The sequence below is a fragment of the Panulirus ornatus genome, chromosome 35 (genome assembly GCF_036320965.1).
Source record: "Panulirus ornatus isolate Po-2019 chromosome 35, ASM3632096v1, whole genome shotgun sequence".
NCBI lineage: Eukaryota > Metazoa > Arthropoda > Malacostraca > Decapoda > Palinuridae > Panulirus > Panulirus ornatus.
The window spans coordinates 20,372,028-20,392,962 of NC_092258.1; the positions used below are offsets into that span (position 1 = coordinate 20,372,028).

General features: G+C 45.8%; 1 protein-coding gene across 1 annotated transcript in view; it reads right to left on the reverse strand.

Moving 5' to 3' along the window:
* Positions 1-20,935, reverse strand: part of LOC139760210 (uncharacterized) — a 554,062-nt gene that overhangs the window by 471,737 nt on the left and 61,390 nt on the right. The gene's annotated exons all lie outside the window — the stretch shown is intronic.

Here is a 20,935-nt window from a genome sequence, read left to right on the forward strand (position 1 = left end):
TAGGCTAACTGGTTGTGTGCGAGACTGACTGGTTATGTGCGAGACTGTGATTTATTGTGTGCGCGACTTTGATAGGTTGTGTGCCAGACTCTGCTTTTGTGCGAGACTCTGATTCGTTGTGAGACTGTAATTAGTGTTGTGCGAGACTATAATTTGTTGAGTGCAAGACTGATTGGTTGTGTGCTAGACTGTGATTGGTTGTGTGCGAGAGTGACGAGTTATGTGCGAAGCCGACTGGTAATATGTGAGTCTAACTGGTTGTATGCGAGATTCTGACTGGTTATGTACGAGACAGACAAGTTGTATGCGAGACTGATTGGTTTTGAACGAGAGTGTGATTAATTGTGTGTGAGACTGTGACTAGTTATGTGCGAAACTGACTGGCTGTGTACAAGTCCAAGTGATTATGTGTGGGACAGTGATCGGTTGTGTGCGAGACTGTGATTGGTTATGCACAAGCCTGATTGGTTTTGCGCGAGAGTGTGATCTGTTGCGTGCTAGATTGACTGGTTATGTGATGGACTGACTGGTTGTGAGCTAGACTGTGATTGTTTGTATGCGAGACCTACTTGTTTTGAGCTAGACTGAATGGTTGTGTGCGAGAATGGTTTTGTGAGGGACTAATTGGTTGTGTGAGAGATTGACTAGTTGTGTGCAAGATCAACTAAATGTTTGCAAGACTAATTGCTTGTGTGCCAGTTTAACTGGTTGTTTGCGAGACTGGTTGTGTTCGAGTCTGTGATTGGTTGTGTACGAAATTAACTGGTTGTGTGTGAGGTTGACTGGTTCTGTGCGAGAGTAAGTGGCTATGTGCGAGACTGACTGGTTATGTGCAAGACTGGGAATGGTTGTGTGCGAGACTTTGATAGACTGTGGGCCAGACTCTGCATTTGCGAGACTGTTATTGGTTGTATGAGACTGTAATTGGTGTTCTGCGAGACTGTGATTGGTTGTGCGCGAGACTATTATTGGTTTTGTCCAAAATTATAATTGGTTGTATGGGAGACTGTGACCGTGTGCGATATTGTGATTGGTTTAGTGGTAGACTGTGACTGGTTGTGTGCGAGATTGTGACTGGTTGTGTGCGAGATTGTGACTGCTTGTTTGCGAGATTGTGATTGGTTGTGTGCGAGGTTGTGACTGGTTATGTGCGAGACCTTGATTGGGTGTGTGCGAAACCGTGATTTGTTGCGTGCGACTGTGATTGGTTGTGTGCGATACTGTGACTGATTATGTGCAACACAGTTATTGTTTTTGTGCGAGACTGTGATTGGTTGTGTGCGAGACTGTGATTGGTTGTGTGCGAGACTGTGATTGGTTGTGTGCGAGACTGTGATTGGTTGTGTATGAGAAAATAAGCTTAACTCAGTGACTGACATTTCGGGAGCATTTGAACTACCAAGGTCTTCATCATCAGGTTCTGGGGTTCGATCTCTGAAAAAATTAATCCAGTCATTTCTATGAAAAAAATGATTTAGTTATTGTTAGCTATTCTATCTATCAATGTACACTGATAGTTACATGCACTTCTATCAGTTAACTCTATGTAAATGTCATGATGATAAGAAATACAATATTCATCATCAAAAAGTCTTTTTATAAATAAATGAGAAGATTTCTGGCAACAAGTTTGGACACAGTGGCAGTGACGTATGGTATTTACCGGAACCACCGGTACAGTGGGTGACAGGAAGTCCACATGAAGACAGGGAACACAACAATCAATGATCAGACCAAACCATAAATTATCATTACTTACATATTCCTGTTATCTAGTCAAATACTTTACCAATATTTCGGACTTCCATCTCCCGTGTCCAGTGTCCCAGAGACCAAGGCCTCGGGGTATTTGTCCCGGTACTAGCCACTATCCCAGCCCTCTCACTGGGACTGAACACATGCCATTATCCCAGCCCTCTCACTGGGACTGAACACATGCCATTATCCCTACCCTCTCACTGGGACTGAACACATGCCATTATCCCTGTCCTCTCACTGGGACTGAACACATGCCATTATCCCTGCCCTCTCACTGGGACTGAACACATGCCATTATCCCTGCCCTCTCACTGGGACTGAACACATGCCATTATCCCTGTCCTCTCACTGGGACTGAACACATGCCATTATCCCTGTCCTCTCACTGGGACTGAACACATGCCATTATCCCTGTCCTCTCACTGGGACTGAACACATGCCATTATCCCTGTCCTCTCACTGGGACTGAACACATGCCATTATCCCTGTCCTCTCACTGGGACTGAACACATGCCATTATCCCTGTCCTCTCACTGGGACTGAACACATGCCATTATCCCTGTCCTCTCACTGGGACTGAACACATGCCATTATCCCTACCCTCTCACTGGGACTGAACACATGCCATTATCCCTGTCCTCTCACTGGGACTGAACACATGCCATTATCCCTGCCCTCTCACTGGGACTGAACACATGCCATTATCCCTGCCCTCTCACTGGGACTGAACACATGCCATTATCCCTGCCCTCTCACTGGGACTGAACACATGCCATTATCCCTGTCCTCTCACTGGGACTGAACACATGCCATTATCCCTGTCCTCTCACTGGGACTGAACACATGCCATTATCCCTGACCCTCTCACTGGGACTGAACACATGCCATTATCCCTGCCCTCTCACTGGGACTGAACACATGCCATTATCCCTGTCCTCTCACTGGGACTGAACACATGCCATTATCCCTGCCCTCTCACTGGGACTGAACACATGCCATTATCCCTGTCCTCTCACTGGGACTGAACACATGCCATTATCCCTGTCCTCTCACTGGGACTGAACACATGCCATTATCCCTGTCCTCTCACTGGGACTGAACACATGCCATTATCCCTGTCCTCTCACTGGGACTGAACACATGCCATTATCCCTGTCCTCTCACTGGGACTGAACACATGCCATTATCCCTGTCCTCTCACTGGGACTGAACACATGCCATTATCCCTGTCCTCTCACTGGGACTGAACGTATATCACCATCCCTCCCCTCTGAGTGGGACTGGACGCATGCCAGTCCTCATCATGGTACAGGATATATGCCACCAGGAAATACAAATGATCATTTTTTATGCTTATTTTCATGATTATAGCTATGACTTGATACGTCCATTTATGTATGGTAATAAACTTATGAATTTGAAAGCCAACAAGATGTCATTTTCCTACATCAGTAAGAGTAAAATCCACCATGGTCATATTGCCACACTCCACCATGGTCAGATTGCCACACTCCACCATGGTCAGATTGCCACACTCCACCATGGTCAGATTGCCACACTCCACCATGGTCAGATTGTCACACTTCACCATGGTCAGATTGCCACACTCCACCATGGCCAGACTGGTATATTCCACCATGGTCAGGTTGCTAGAATCCACCATGGTCAGATTGCCACACTCCACCGTGGTCAAGTTGCTAGAATCCACCATGAGAAGATTGCCATACTCCACCATGGTCTCATTGCCACACTTCACTATGGTCAAGTTGCTAGACTCCACCATGGTCAGATTGCCACACTCCATCATGGTCAGATTACCACACTACACCATCGACAGATTACCACACCCCACCATCGGTAGATTGCCACATTCCACCATGGTCAGGCTGCCTCACTCCACCATGGACAGATTGCCACACTCCACCATGGTCAATACGCCACACTCGACCGTGATCAGATTGCCACACTCCACCATCGGTAGACTGCCACATTCCACCATGGTCAGGCTGCCTCACTCCACCATGGACAGATTGCCACACTCCACCGTGGTCAAGTTACTAGACTCCACCATGGGCAGATTGCCATACTCCACCATGGGCAGATTGCCATCTTCCACCACGGGAATATGGCAAGAGTCAGGTGGCCAAATTCCACTATGGTCTGATTGCTAAATTCCAACATTGTCAGACTGCTACACACTCCACTAGGTTCAGACTGGTAGACTCCAGTGTTAAATCGCCAGACTACACAATGGTCAGACTGGTACTCTCCGTCATGGTCAGTCTGCTTGACTCCACCATAGTCAAATTGCTTGATTCCTTCATAGTCAGGTCGCTAGAATCCACCTTGATCAGGTTGACAGAATCAAACATGGATACCTTGCTAGAGTCCACCATGGTCAGGCAACCATACCCAATCATCGTTAGACTGCAAGACTCTACTATGGTCAGATTGTTAGACTTCACCAAGGTCAGACAGCTTTGACTCAACAATGGTCAAATTACCACGCTCCAATATAGGTAGACTACTACACTTCTCCATGGTCAGTTTGTTAGACTCCACCATGGTTAGACAGCTATACTCCACCATGGTAAGATTGTCAGACCCCACCATGATCAGGTTGCTATACTCCATCACGGTAAGATTGCCAGACCCTTCCATAGTTAGATGCTACACTCTACTATGGTCGAACTGGTAGACTCCACCATGGTCAGGCAACCATACCCAATCATCGTTAGACTGCTAGACTCCACCATGGTCAGATTGCCAAACTCCACCATGGTCAGACTGATAGTATCCAACATGGTCAGACTGCTAGATTCTACCATGATCAAGCTGCTGGATTCCACCATGATCAGATAGCCAGACTCTTCCATGGTCAGACAGACAGACTACACTATGGTCAGACTGCGAGGCTCCATGGTTAGATTGCCAGACTCCACCATTTTTAGGTTGTCAGACTCCACCAGGTTCAGATTGGTAGACTCCAGCGTTAGATTGCCAGACTACACCACGGTCAGACTGGTACACTCCACCATAGTTAGGCTGGTAGACTCCACCATAGTTAGATTGCTTGACTCTTCCATGGTCAGATTGCTAAACTCCACCATGGTCAGATGCCATACTCCATCACGGTCAGTCAGGTAGATTTCAAGGTCAGACTGCTTGATCCCACTATGGTAAAATTGCTAGACTCCACCATAGTCAGTTTCTTAGACTCCACCATGAGGAGACTTCTAGACTCCACTATGGTCAGACTGCTTTACTCCAACATGGTCAGATCGCTAGAATCCACCATGCTCAGACTGGTGAACTCCACCATAGTCAGACTGCTTGACTCCACCATGGTCAGAATGCTAGACCCCACCATAGTCATGTTGCTAGACTCCACCATGGTCAGAATGCTAGACCCCACCATAGTCATGTTGCTAGACTCCACCATGGGCAATGTGCTAGACTCCACCTGGTCAGACTAGTAGACCCTATGATCAGGCTCCGAGACTCCATTACTGTCAGACTAAAAAACTCTACCCTGGTTAGATTATCTAATCTACACCTTGATCAGACTGCTAGACTCCATCATGGTCAGACTGGTAGACTCCATGGCCAGGCTGCCAGACTCCACTATCATTAGACTGACAGATTCCACCATGGTGTGATTACTAGACTCCACATGGTCAGACTGCTAGACTCCAACATAAGTCATATAGCCACACCCCAGCATGGTTGGATTGCTAGACTCCACCTTGATCTGCTTGATAGTCTCCACCATTGTCAGACTGCTATACCCCACCATGGTCAGAATGTTAGACTCAAGCGATAGATTGCCAGACTCCACCATGGTCAGATGCTAGGTTCCACCATGGTCTGACTGACACACTCCACCAAGCTTAGACTGACATACTCCAAAATGATTACTTTGGTAAACTCCCTGGTCAGATTGCCAGACTCCTCCATGGTCAGAGTAACAGACTCCACTATTGTGAGACTGACAGACTCCACCGTGGTCAGACTGAGTTACTCCACCATGATCAGATTGCCGCACTACATCATGGTCAAACTGCTAGACTCAATTATGATCAGATTGCTGCACTCCACCTTGCTAAGGTTGCCAGACTCAACCATAGTCAGTCTGCTAGACTCCACCAGGGTCAGTTGCTACTCTCCATCATAGTCAGTTTGCTACACTCCACCATTGTCAGGCTGCTAGACTATACCCTGGTCAGACTGCTAGGCTCCAATATGGTCAGACTGCCACACACCTCCCTCGTCAGACTGTTAAACTCTACCACAAACAGATTGCCAGACACCCCCATGGTCAGGTCGTTAGAATCCACCATGATCAGACTGGTAGACTCCATCAAGGTCAGATTGCCACACTCCACCATGGTTAGACTGAAAGACTCCAACACAGTCAGATGGCTAGACTCCACCATGGTCTGATTGCTAAATCAAAACAAAGTCAGACTGCCAGACTCCACTAGGTTCGGATTGGTAGACTCCAGTGCCAGATTGCCAGACCCTAACATAGTCAGGCTGGTGCATTCTACCATGACCAGACTGGTAGACTCCACTATGGTCAGACTGTTTGACTCCACCATGGTCAGATTGTTAGATTCCGCCATAGTGAGCTTGCTAGACTCCACCAAGGGCAGACTGAGAAACTCCACCATGATCAGACTGGTAAACTCTACGGTCAGACTGCCAGAATCTACCATGGTTAGACTGACAGATTCCACCATGGTCAGCCTGCTAGATTCCACCATGATCGAACTGTTAGTCTCCACCATGATCAGATGGCCAGACTCCTCCATGGTCAGACTGACAGACTCCACTATGGTAAGACTGGTAGGCACCATTATCAGATTGCCAGAGTCCACTATTGTCAGGTTGCCACGGTTAGACTTCTAGACTCCACCACAGACAGATTGCCAGAGTCCACTATTGTCAGTTTGCCAGATTCCATCATGGTCAGAATACTAAACTCAACCAGTGTCAGATGGCCAGACTCTACCATGGTCTGATTACTAAAGTCCAAGAAGGCCAGACTGCCAGACTCCACCATGTTCGGATTGTTAGATTGCAGCGTCAGGTTGCCAGACTCCACCATGGTTAGATTGCTAGACTCGATCGTATTCAGCTTATTATATTCCACCAGAGCAGAATGCTAGACTCCATCATGGTCAGGTTGCCAGATTCCAACATAGTCAGACTGGTACACTCCACCATGGCCTGACTGCTAGACTCCACCTTGGTCAGACTGGCAGACTCCATGGTAGGATTACCACACTCCATCATGGCCAGACCGGCATATTCCATCGTGGTCATATTGCTGGATTCTACCATGATCAAACTGCTAGACTCCACCATGATCTGATTACCAGATTCCACCATGGTCAGACTGACAGATTCCACCATGATTAGACTGTTAGACTCCAATAGAGTCAGTTTGTTAGACTCCGCCATGGTCAATCTGCTAGACTCATCCATAATCATGGTCAGACTACAACAAGGTTAGTTTGTCAGACTCCACCATGGTAAGACTGCTATACTCCATCATGGTCAGATTGCCAGACTCCACCATGGTCAAACTGCTAGACTCCACCAAGCTCAGATTGCCATACTCCAAAATGAAAAGATTGCTAGACTCCACCATGGTCGGATTGCTAGACTCTACCATGGTCAGATTACCACAATCTATTATGGTCAGATTGCTACACTACACCATGGACAGATTGCCAGACTCCACCATGGTGAGATTGCCAGACTTAACCATGGTCAGATTGCCACACTCCACCATGAACAGATTGCTACATTCTACCACAGTCAGTTTGCCAAACTCCGCCATGGTCAGATATTTAGACTCCTCCATGAACAGTTTTCTATACTATACCATGATCGGATCGCTAGACTCCACGATGGTCAGATTGCCAAAATCCATCATGGTCATATTGCTAAACTCGAACATGGTCAGATTGCCACAATCAACCATGGTCGGATTGCCACAATCAACCATGGTCAGATTGCCACAATCAACCATGGTCAGATTGCCACAATAAACTATGGTCAGGTTGCCACACTCCACTACGGTCAGCTTACCACAGTCTAACATGGTCAGACTGCTAGACTCCACCATGTTCAGCTTGCCACACTCCACCATGGTCAGACTGCTAGACTCCACCATGGTCTAATTGCAACAATACACCATGGTAAGATTGCCATACTGCATCATGGTCAGATTGCCACACTCCACCATGGTCAGATTGCCACACTCTACCATGGTCAGATTGCCACACTCCACCATGGTTAGATTGCCACACTCCACCATGGTCAGTTTGACACACTCAGGGTGGTCAGGTTGCTAGTCTCTACCATGGTCAAATGCCACGTTCCACCATGGTCAGATTGCCACACTCCACCATGGTGAGATTACTAGACCCCATCATGGTCAGACTGCTAGACTCCACCATGGTCAGATTACAAGACACCACCATGGTCAGATTGCCACACTCCACCATGGTCAGACTGCTAGATTCCACCATGGTCAGATTGCCACACTCCACCATGGTCAGACTGCTAGATTCCACCATGGTCAGACTGCCACACTCCACCATGGTCAGAGTGCTAGATTCCACCATGGTCAGATTGCCATACTCCACCATGGTCAGACTGCTAGATTCCACCATGGTCAGATTGCCACACTCCACTATGGTCAGACTGCTAGATTCCACCATGGTCAGATTGCCAGACTCCACCATGTTCAGATTGCCGCATCCACCATGGTCAGATTGCCACACTTCACCATGGTCAATCTGCTAGACTCAGCCATGGTCATTCTGCTAGATTCCACGGTGATCAATTTGCCATACCCCACCATGGTCAAGTTGCCAAACTTCACCATGGTTAGGTCGCCACACTCCACCATGGTCAGATTGCCACCCTCCACCATGGTCAGATTGCCACAATCCGCCATGGTCAGGTCGCTAGACTTCACCATGGTCAGATTGCTACACTTCACCATGGTCAGGTTCCTTGACTCCACTATGGTCAGTTTGCCACACTCCACCATTGTCATACTGCTAGACTCTACCATATTCAGATTGCCACACTCCACCATGTTTAGATTTCCACACTCCACCATGGTAAGATTGCTGGGCTACACCATGGTGAGATTGCCACACTGCACCATGGTCATATTAATACACTCCACCATGGTCAGAATGCCACACTCAATATGGTCAGATTCCCACACTTCACCATGATCAGGTTGCCACACTCCACCATGGTCAGACTGCTAGACTTCATCATGGTCAGACTGCCACACTCCACCATAGGCAGGTTGCTAGACTCCACCATGGCCAGATTGCCACACTCCACCATGGTCAGATTGCTACACTCCAAAATGGACAGACTGCTAGACTCCACCACTGAACAGGTTGCCACACTCCACCATGGCCAGATTGCTAGACCCAACCATGGCCAGATTGCTAAATTCCACTATGGCCAGTCTACTAGACTCCACCATAGTCAGATTGCCACACTTCACCATGGTCAGTCTCCTAGACTCCACCACGGTCAGTCTGCTAGACTCCACTATGATCAGTTTGCCACACTCCACCATGGTCACGTTGCCAAACTTCACCATGTCAGATTGCCATACTCCACCTTAGTCACATTCGCACACTAAACCATGGTCAGTTTGTCACACTCCACCATGGTCAGGTTGCCACCCTCCGCCATGGTCAGACTGCCACAATCCACCATGGCCAGATTGCTATACTCCACAATGGTCAGACTGCCACACTCCATCGTGGTCAGATTACCTCACTCCATTATGGTCAGACTGCTAGACTCCCCCATGGTCAGATTGCCACACTCCACCAAGATCAGACTGCTAGACTCCACCATGGTTAGATTGCCACATTCCACCATGGTCAGAGTGCCACACTCCACCATGGACAGATTGCCACACTCCACCGCGGTCAGGCTGCTACACTTCACCAAGGTCAGATTGCCACACTCCACCATGGTCAGTCTCCTAGACTCCACCATGGGCAATCTGCTAGACTCCACTATGATCAGTTTGCCACACTCTACCACGGTCACGTTGCCAAACTTCACCATGGTAAGATTGCCATACTCCATCATGGTCACATTGGCACACTGAACCATGATCAGTTTGTCACACTCCACCATGGTCAGGTTGCCACCCTCCACCTTGGTCAGATTGCCACAATCCACCATGGTCAGGTTGCCACGCTCCGCCATGGTCAGACTGCTAGATTCCACCATGGTCAGATTGCTACAATCCACCATGGTTAGATTGCCACAATCCACCATGGTCAAACTGCTAGACTCTATCGTTATCAGATTGCCACACTCCACCATGGTTAGGATGCCAAACTCCACCATGGTTAAGTTACCACACTCCACCATGGTCACATTGCCACAATCCACCATGGTCAGATTGCCGCACTCCACCATGATCAGTTTGCCACAATCCACCATGGTCAGATTGCCGCACTCCACCATGATCAGTTTGCCACAATCCACCATGGTCAGATTGCCTCACTCCACCATGATCAGGTTCCTACACTCCACCATGGTCAGATTGCCACAATCTACCAATGTTAGATTGCCACAATCCTCCATGATCAGACTGCTAGACTCCACCATAGTCAGGTTGCCATACTCCAATATGATTAGAATTCCATACTCAGCCATGGTCAGTTGCTAGACTCCACAATGATCAGATTGCCACACTCCACCATGGTCAAATTGCCACACTCCACCATGGTCAGCCTGCTAGACTCCACCGTGGTCAGGTTGCCACATTCCACAATGGTAAGATTGCCACACTCCACCATGATCAATTTGCCACACTCCACCATGATCAATTTGCCACACTCCACCGTGCTTAGGTTGCCACACTTCACCATGGTCAGATTGCCACACTCCACCATGGGCAGATTGCCAAACTCCACCAAGGTCAGATTGCCACCCTCCACCATAGTCAGATTGCCGCAATCCACCATGGTCAGATTGCTAGACTCCACCATGGTCAGATTGCCAAGTTTCACCATGGTCAGGTTGCCGCCCTCCAACATGGTCAGATAGCTACAATCCACCATGGTCAGATTGCTAGACTCCACCATGGTCAGGTTGCCACAATCCACCATGGTCAGCTTGCTACAATCCACCATGGTCAGACTGCTAGACTCCACCATGATTACATTGCCACAATCCACCATGATCAGATTGCCGCACTCCACCAAGGTTAGATTGCCACACTACAACATGGTCAGATTGCTACACTCCACTATGGTCAGATTGCCACAGTCCACCATGGCCTGATTGTTAGACTCCACCATGGTCTGTTTACTATCCTCCACCGTCATCAGACAGCTAAACTCCACCATGGTCAGATTGCCACACTCCATCATGGTCAGGTTGCCACACTACACTTTGGACAGATTGCCACACTCCACCATGATCAGATTGCCACACTCCACCGTGGTCAGATTCTCACCCTCCACCATGGTCAGCTTGCTATAGTCCACCATGATCAGACTGCTAGACTTCACCATGGTCAGATTGTCATATTCCACAATGGTCAGCTTCCTGGACTCCACCATGGTAAGTTGCCACACTCCACCACGATGAGATTGCCACCCTCCACCATGGTCAGATTTTCACACTCCACCATGGTCAGATTTTCACACTCCACCATGGTCACTTTGGCACACTCCACTATGGTCAGATTGCTAGACTCCACCATTGTCAGATGCCACACTCCACCCTGGTCAGTTCGATGGACTCCACTATGGTCAGATTGATAGACTCTACCTTAGCCTGATTGACACACTCCACCATGGTCCGGTTGCCACCCTCCATTATGGCCAGATTGCCACAGTCCACCATCGTCAGACTGCTTGACTTCAACATGTTCAGATTGCCATACTCCATCATGGTCAGGCTACTCTACTTCACCATGGACAGATTGCCAAACTCCACCAAGGTCAGGATGCCACCATCCACCATGGTCATATTGCCACACTCTACCATGGTTGGTTTGCCACACTCCAAAATGGTCAGATTGCTAGACTTCTTCATGATCAGATTGCCACATTCCACCATGCTCAGATTGCTAGACTCCACCACGGCCAGGCTACTAGACTACATCATGGTAAAATTGCCACACTTCACCATGGTCTGTTTCCCACACTTCAAAATGGTCAGATTGCTAGACTTCATTGTCAGAATTCCACGCTCCACCATTGAAAGATGCCTCTCTATATCATGGTAAAACTGCTAAACACTACCATGGTCACACTGCTAGACTCCACCATGGTCAGATTGATAGATTCCACCATGGTCAGATTGCCACACTCCTCCATGGTCAGACTAGCAGACTCCACCATGATTAGAGTGCTATACTACAACATAGTCAGTTTGTTAATCTCTGCTATGGTCAGTCTGCTCGATCCCTCCATGATCAGAGTGTTAGACTACACCAAGATTAGTTTGTTTGACGCCATCATGGTTAGACTGCTATACTCCACCATGGTAAGATACCACACTCCACCATGAACAGATTGCCACAATCTGCCTTGGTCATATTGTTAGAATATACCATGGTCAGATTGCTAGACTACACCATGGTGATATTGCCACACTCCACAATGGTCACTTTGACACACTCCACTTTGGTCAGGTTTTTAGACTCCACCATAGTCAGGTTGCCACACTCCACCATGGTCAGGTTGCTGGACTCCACCATGGTCAGCTTGCTAGATTCCACCATGGTCACGTTGCTAGACTCCACCATGATCACATTGCCACACTGTACCATGGTCAGATTGTTGGACTCCATCATGGTCAGGTTGCCACACTCCACCATGATCACATTGCCACACTGTACCATGGTCAGATTGCTGGACTCCATCATGGTCAGGTTGCCACACTCCACCAAGGTAAATTTGCCACAATGCAAAATGGTCAGGCTGCTATAACTCCACCATGGTCAGATCGCCACACTCCATCATGCTCAGATTGCTTGACTCCACAATGGTCAGCTTGCTATACTCCACCATGGTCAAACCGCTCGTCTTCATCATGGTCAGATTGCCACACTCCACCATGGTCAGATTGCCACACTCCACCATGGTCAGATTGCCACACTCCACCATGGTCAGATTGCCACACTCCACCATGGTCAGATTGCCAGACTCCACCATGGTCAGATTGCCACACTCCACCATGGTCAGACTGCCACACTCCACCATGGTCAGATTGCCACACTCCACCATGGTCAGATTACCAGACTCCGCCATAGTCAGGTTTCCACACTCTATCATGTTCAGGTTCTGGACTACACCATAGTAAGACTGCTAGAATCCACCATGGTCAGATTGCCACACTCCACCATGGTCAGATTGCTAGACTCCACCATAGTCAGACTGCTAGACTTAATCATGATCAGGTTGCCACCCTCCACCATGGTCAGGATGCCATACTCCATCGTGGTGTGATTGCTAAATTCCACCATAGTCAGGTTGCCACACTCCATCATGGTCAGACTGGTAGACTCCACCATGGTCAGACTGGTAGACTCCACCATGGTAAGACTGGTAGACTCCACCATGGTAAGACTGGTAGACTCCACCATGGTCGGTTTGCGTAGTGAATGTTGAATAACCTTTCAAACAGTTTGGTTACAAGCAGTAATATTTCTAACCCTTAACCCCTAAACTGCAGCATATATATGAAGTGACAATTCACTCTGTGAAAAAAGAACAAAATATTTTCGCAATATCTTGAAAGCATAAGTTTTAGAAGGAAATACCCAGAAGTCGTACACTTACGACTACACTGGTGTGTGAGTTGACGACATGGATGATCCCTATACATGTCATCGTTATTTGTTTTTTCCTTGGTGTAATCTATCATACGTAACCACATTGAATATTTCGTGGTTCTCTCTACATTCGTGATTCTACATAACCCATTTGCATCATTTACATATCTACTTATCATTTACGGAGAACACTGTTTGCATATATAATTGAATATGATAATCATATTTTCATTAAAATGTAAATGATAATACAAGAGTATATGTTGTCAGTGTACGAACAGAGAGAGTTCTACCTCCGTATTCCCTGTGTGCCCGGAGAAGGATACTAATAGAGCGGGAGCAGGCGGTTGGGACCCCTCCACTTTTTGTATTTCAATTTCTGAAAGATGGAACACAAGAGAGAGCCAAGCAAAGCGTGGTTAGGCTCAGGCTGGGACATTTAAATGTGTGTGGATGTAACCAAGATATGAAGAAAGGAGAGATAGGTAGTATGTTTGAGGAAAGGAACCAGGATGTTTTGGCTCTGAGTGAAACAAAGCTCAAGTGTAAAGGGGAAGAGTGGTTTGGGAATGTTCCAGGGGTAAATTCAGAGGTTGGTTTAAGGGCTTAATTTAAGGAATGGGTAGCAATACTGTTGAGGCATGAACTTGGGGAATGTGTGAAACAGTCTAGGAAAGTGAGCTCCTAGCTGATGTGGATAAAAATGAAAAGAAATTGCGAGAGATGAGGGATTATTGGTGCCTATGCACCTGGCCATGATAAGAAAGAGGATGAGAGGCAAGTGTTTTGGGAGCATCTGAGTGAGTGTGTCAGCAGCTTTGATTAAAGAAATTTGGTATTAGTGATGGGCGATTTAGATGCAAGAGTAAGTGATGTGGAAGTTAACTTATTTAGTAAAATGAAGGGAAACGGTGAACGTTTTGTAGTTGTAAGCTGAAAAGGAGCTATTGATTGGGAATACTCAGTTTAAAAAGAATGACATGCATAAGTTTATGTTTATGGGTATTAAAGATGGTAGGCGTGCGATATTCGATTACTACTAACTGGTAGGCATGCAAAAGAGAGACTTTTGTATGTGAATGTATTGAGAGGGCAGCTATCAGATGTCTGATCATTACCTGGTAGATGTGAGGGTGAAGATTAGTAGATGTTTGCAGAAGAGACGTTACGATGTAGGAGAGGAGGGTCGTGAAAGTAAGTGTGCTTTGACAAACGACTTGTGTGAAGGAATATTAAGAGAGAGTAAAGAATGTCAAAAAGTGAGAGGAAGCAAAGCTATTATAATGGGTGAAGAATGGAAGGTGTGGAATGTGGAAGGTGAAAGGTAGACAGAGAATGGTGGATGACGAAGGTGAGTTGCTAATGAAAGAGAAAAGAGATGTATTTGGGCAGTATTTACAGGGAAGGAATGCTAATCACTGAGAGATGTATAAGAGAAATCGGCAGGTCAAGAGAAGGTACAAGGGTTGTAAAAGAGGGCAAATGGGAGTTGAGGTGAGCAAGTATTAGTAAACTTCAGGGAAAATATAAAGATTTTTAGGAAGCAGTTAACAGCGTAATATAAACAAGAGGAAATGGGAATTTCAGTGAAAAGGGCAAATGGGGAAGTGGTAACTGGTAGGGATGAAGTGAGGAGGAGATGGAGTGAGTATTTTGAAGGAATATCAAATGTGTTTGATAATACAGTGGTATCTGTAGATTGTTTTCGTCGGGATGGCATGGGAAGTAAAAGTCAGGGAGAGTGGTTTGGTGAAAAGAGAAGAGGTGGTGAAAGCCTTGCGGAAGGTGAAATGCGGCAAGGCGACGGGTGTGGATGGTATTGCTGTTAAGTTTATTAAGAAAGGGGATGACTGTGTTGTTGATTGGTTGGTAATGATATCCAATATATGTATGGATCATGGTGAAGTGCCTGAGGATTGGAGGATGCATATACAGTGCCATTGTATAAAGGGGTGTGTGTTCTGACCACAGAGGTATAAGATTTTTTAGTGTATATTTAAGTTGTATGGGAGTGTGGTGTTTGCGAGAATGTAGGCATGCGCAGAACATCAGATTAGGGACCATGTATTTGCTTTAAAGAATGTGTGTGGAACAGGCTTTGCGTATGGTATCAATGAATCTGCAGAAAACATATGAGAGGGTCGGGAAACATGCCTTGAGAAAGTCTTACGAGATACAGCGTGGGAGGAAAGCTACTAGAAACTTTGAAAAGTTTTTATCAAGAGTGAAAGGCATGTGTGCGAGAAGGAAGAAAGGAGAATGAGTGTTTTCTGGTGAACGTTGGCCTGCGGCAGGGGTGTGTGATGTCACTATGACTATAATTTGTTTATGGAGGGGGTTGTGAGGGAGGTAAATGCAAGGGTTTTAGGGAAAAGAATGAATATGCAATCTGGAGGGCAAGGGGCCTGGAAAGTATTTTTTTTTTTTTTTTTTACTGATGACACAACTCCAGTTGAATATTCGAGTTAGAAATTGCAGAAGTTGGTGACTGAGTTTGGAGGAAGTGAAGTGAAGTAAAGTGGAAGAAGTGAAGTGTTATAGATATCTGGGAGTGGATTTGGCAGCGGATGGAATCATGGAAACGGAAGTAAATCATAGGGTGGGGGAGGGGGCGAAAGTTCTGGGAGCGTTGAAGAATGTGTGGAAGTCGAGAACATTATCTCGGAAAGCGAAAATGGGTATGTTAGAAGGAATAGTGGTTCCAACAATGCTATATGGTTGCGAGGCGTGGGCTATAGATAGAGTTGTGCGGAGGAGGGTGGATGTGCTGGAAATGAGATGTTTGAGGATTGAGGACAATATGTGGTGTGAGGTGGTTTGATCGAGTAAGTAATAATAGGGTAAGAGAGACGTGTGGTAATAAAAAGAGTGTGGTTGAGAGAGAAGAGGGTGTTCTGAAATGGTTTGGTCACATGGAGAAAATGAGTGAGGAGAGATTAACAAAGATGATATATGTGTCAGAGGTGGAGGGAACGAGGAGAAGTGGGAGAACAACTTGGAGGTGGAAGGATGGAGTGAAAAATATTTTGAGTGATCGGGGCCTGAACATGCAGGAGGGTGAAAGGCGTGCAAGAAATAGTGAATTGGAACGATGTGGTATACCGGGGTCGACGTGCTGTCATTGGATTGAACCAGGGCATGTGAAGCGTCTGGGGTAAACCATGGAAAGTTCTGTGGGGCCTGGATGTGGAAAGGGAGCTGTGGTTTCAGTGCATTATACATGACAGCTAGAGACTGAGTGTGAACGAATGTGGCCTTTGTTGTCTTTTCCTAGCGCTACCTCGCACACATGCGGGGGGAGGGGTTTGTTATTTCATGTGTGGCGGGGTGGCGATGTGAATGAATAAAGGCAGACAGTATGAATTATGTACATGTGTATATATGCATATGTCTGTGTGAGTATATATATGTATACGTTGAGTTGTATAGGTATATATATTTGCGGGTGTGGACGAGTATGTATATACATGTGTATGTAGGTGGGTTGGGACATTCTTTCGTCTGTTTCCTTGCGCTACTTCGCTAACGTGGGAGACAGCGACAAAGTAAAGTAAAGTAAATGAATACATATACATGTATATATCCCTGGGATTAGGGGAGAAAGAATACTTCACACGCATTCTTTACGTGTCGTAGACGGCGACTAATGGGGAAGGGAGCGGTGGCTAGAAACCCTCCCCTCCTTGCACTTTGATTTTATAAAAAGGGAAACAGAAGGAGTCACGCGGTGAGTGCTCATCCTCCTCGAAGGCTCAGATTGGGGTGTTTAAATGTGTGTGGATGTAACAAAGATGAGAAAAAAATAGAGATAGGTAGGATGTCTGAGGAATGGAACCTGGATGTTTTGGCTCTGAGTGAAACGAAGCTCAAAGGTAAAGGGGAAGAGTGGTTTGGGAATGTTTTGGGAGTAAAGTCAGGGGTTGGTGAGAGGAAAAAAGCAAGGGAAGGAGTAGTACTACTACTGAAACAGGAGTGGTGGGAGTATGTGATAGATTGTAAGAAAGTATACTCTAGATTGATATGGGTATAACTGAAAGTGGATGGAGGGAGATGGGTGATCATTGGTGCTTATGCACCTGGGCATGAGAAGAAAGATCATGAGAGGCAAGTGTTTTGCGAGGAGCTGAGTGAGTGTGTTAATAGTTTTGATGCACGAGACCGGGTTATAGTGATGGGTGATTTGAATGCAAAGGTGAGTAATGTGGAAGTTGAGGGAATAATTGGTGTACATGGGGTGTTCAGTGTTATAAATGGAAATGGTGAAAAGCTTGTGTGCTGAAAAAGGACCGGGGATTGGGGATACCTGGTTTAAAAAGAGAGATATACCTAAGTATACGTATGTAAGTAGGAGAGATGGTCAGAGAACGTTATTGGATTACGTGCTAATTGATAGGTGCGCGAAAGAGAGAATTTTGGATGTAAATGTGCTGAGAGGTGCAACTAGAGGGATGTCTGATGATTATCTTTTGGAGGCGAAGGTGAGGATTTGTAGAGGTTTTCAAAAAAGAAGAGAAAAAGTTGGGGTGAAGAGAGTGGTGAGAGAAAGTGAGCTTGGGAAGGAGACTTATGTGAGGAAGTACCAGGAGAGACTGAGTGCAGAATGGAAAATAGTGAGAGCTAAGGACGTAAGGGGAGTAGGGGAGGAATGAGATGTATTTAGGGAATCAGTGATGCCTTGCGCAAAATTTGCTTGTGGCATGAGAAGCGTGGGAGGTGGGCAGATTAGAAAGGGTAGTGAGTGGTGGGAGGAAGAAGTAAGATTATTAATGAAAGAGAAGAGAGAGGCTTTTCGACGAGTTTTGCAGGGAAATAGTGCAAACGACTGGGAGATGTACAAAATAATGAGGCACGTGGTCAAAAAAAAGGTGAAATAAGTGAAAAAGAGGGCATATAAGAGTTGGGGGGAGAGAGTATAATTAAATTTCAGGGAGAATAAAAAGATGTCTTGGAAGGAGGTAAATAAAGTGCGTAATACAACAGAACAAATGCGAACATCGATGAAGGGGGCTGATCGGGAGGTGTTAACAAGTAGTGGTGATGTTAGAAGGAGATGGAGTGAGTACTTTGAAAGTTTGTTGAATGTGTTTGATGATAGACTGGCAAATATAGGGTATTTTGGAAGAGGTGGTGTGCAGAGTGAAAGGGTTAGGGAGAATGATTTGGCAAACAGAGAAGAGGTAGCAAAACCTTTGCAGAAGATGAAAGCCGGCAAGGCAGCGGGTTTCGATGGTATTGCAGTGGAATCTATTGAAAAAGGGCTGACTGTGTTGCTGACTGGTTGGTAAGGATATTTAATATATGCATGACTCATGGTGAGGTGCCTGAGGATTGGCGGAATGTATGCATATGAAATTATATGGGAGGGTATTGATTGAGAGGGTGAAGTCATGTACAGAGCATCAAGCTGGAGAAGAGCAGTGTGGTTTCAGAAGTGGTAGAAAATATGTGGATCAGGTGTTTGCTTTGAAGAATGTATGTGAGAAATACTTAGAAAAGCAAATGGGTTTGTATGTAGCATTTATGGATCTGGAGAAGGCATATGATGGAGTTGATAGAGATATTCTGTGGAAGGTATTAAGAATGTATGGTGTTGGAGGCAAAATCCTAGAAGCAGTGAAACGTTTTTATCGAGGATGTAAGGTATACGTGCGAGTGGGAAGAGAGGAAAGTGATTGATTCTCAGTGAATGTAGGTTTGCGGCAGCTGTGCGTGATGTCTCCATGGTTGTTTAATTTGTTTATGGATGGGGTTGTTAGGGAGGTGAATGCAAGAGTTTTGGAGAGAGGGGAAAGTATGCAGTCTGTTGTGGATGAGAGGGCTTGGGAAGTGAGTCAGTTGTTGTCCGCTGATGATACAGCACTGGTAGATGATTCGGGTGAGAAACTGCACAGGCTGGTGACTGAGTTTGGTAAAGTGTGTGAAAGAAGAAAGCTGAGAGTAAATGTGAATAAGAGCAAGGTTATTAGGTACAGCAGGGTTGAGGGACAAGTCAATTGGGAGGAAAGTTTGAACCAGGAAAAACTGGAGGAAGTTTTTTAGATATCTGGGAGTGGATTTGGCAGCGGATGGAACCATGGAAACGAAGTGGATCATAGGGTGAGGGAGGGGGCGAACGCTCTGAGAGCGTTGAAAAATATGTGGAAGGCGAGAACAATAGATCGGAAAGCGAAAATTTGTAACTTTGAAGGAATTGTGGTTCCTACAATGTCATATGGTTGCAAGGCTTGGGCTATAGATAGAGCTGTGCGGAGGAGGGTGGATGTATTGGAAATGAGATGTTAGATGACAATATGTGGTGTGAGGTGGTTTGATCGAGTAAGTAATGAAAGGGTAAGAGAGATGTGTGGTAATAAAAAGAGAGTGGTTGATAAAGAGGATATATGTGTCAGAGGTAGAGGGAACGAGGAGAAGTGGGAGACCAAATTGCAGGTGGATAGATGGAGTGAAAAAGATTTTGAGCGATTGGGGCTTGAACATGCAGGAGGGTGAAAGGCGTGCAAGGACTAAATAATGAATTGGAACGATGTGGTATACCGGGGTCAACATGCTGTCAATGGATTGAAAAAGGGCATGTGAAGCGTCTGGGGTAAACAATAGAAAGTTTTGTTGGGCCTGGATATGGAAAGGGAGCTGTGCTTTCGGCGCATCATACATGATAGCTAGAGACTGAGTGTGAACCAATGTGGCCTTTGTTGTCTTTTCATAGCGCTACCTTGCGTGCATGAGGGGGGAGGGTGTTGTCATTTCATGTGTGGCGGAGTGGTGACGAGAATGAATAAAGGCAGACAGTATAAATTATGTACATGTGTATATATGTATATGCCAGCGTATGTATATATATGTATACGTTGAAATGTATAGGTATGTAAATGTGAGTGTGTGGACGTTATGAATATACATGTGTATGTGGTTGGCTTGGGCCATTTTTTCGTCTGTTTTCTTGCGATACCTCGCTGACGCGGGAGACAGCGACAAAGTATAATGATAATGATAATATATATATATATATATATATATATATATATATATATATATATATATATATATATATATATATATATATATATATATATGCATATATGTATATATATATATATATAAATATATATATATATATATATATATATATATATATATATATATATATATATATATATATATATATATATATATATATATATATATATATTTTTTTTTTTTTTTTTTTTTTTTTTTTATACTTTGTCGCTGTCTCCCGCGTTTGCGAGGTAGCGCAAGGAAACAGACGAAAGAAATGGCCCAACCCCCCCCCCCCCCCATACACATGTACATACACACGTC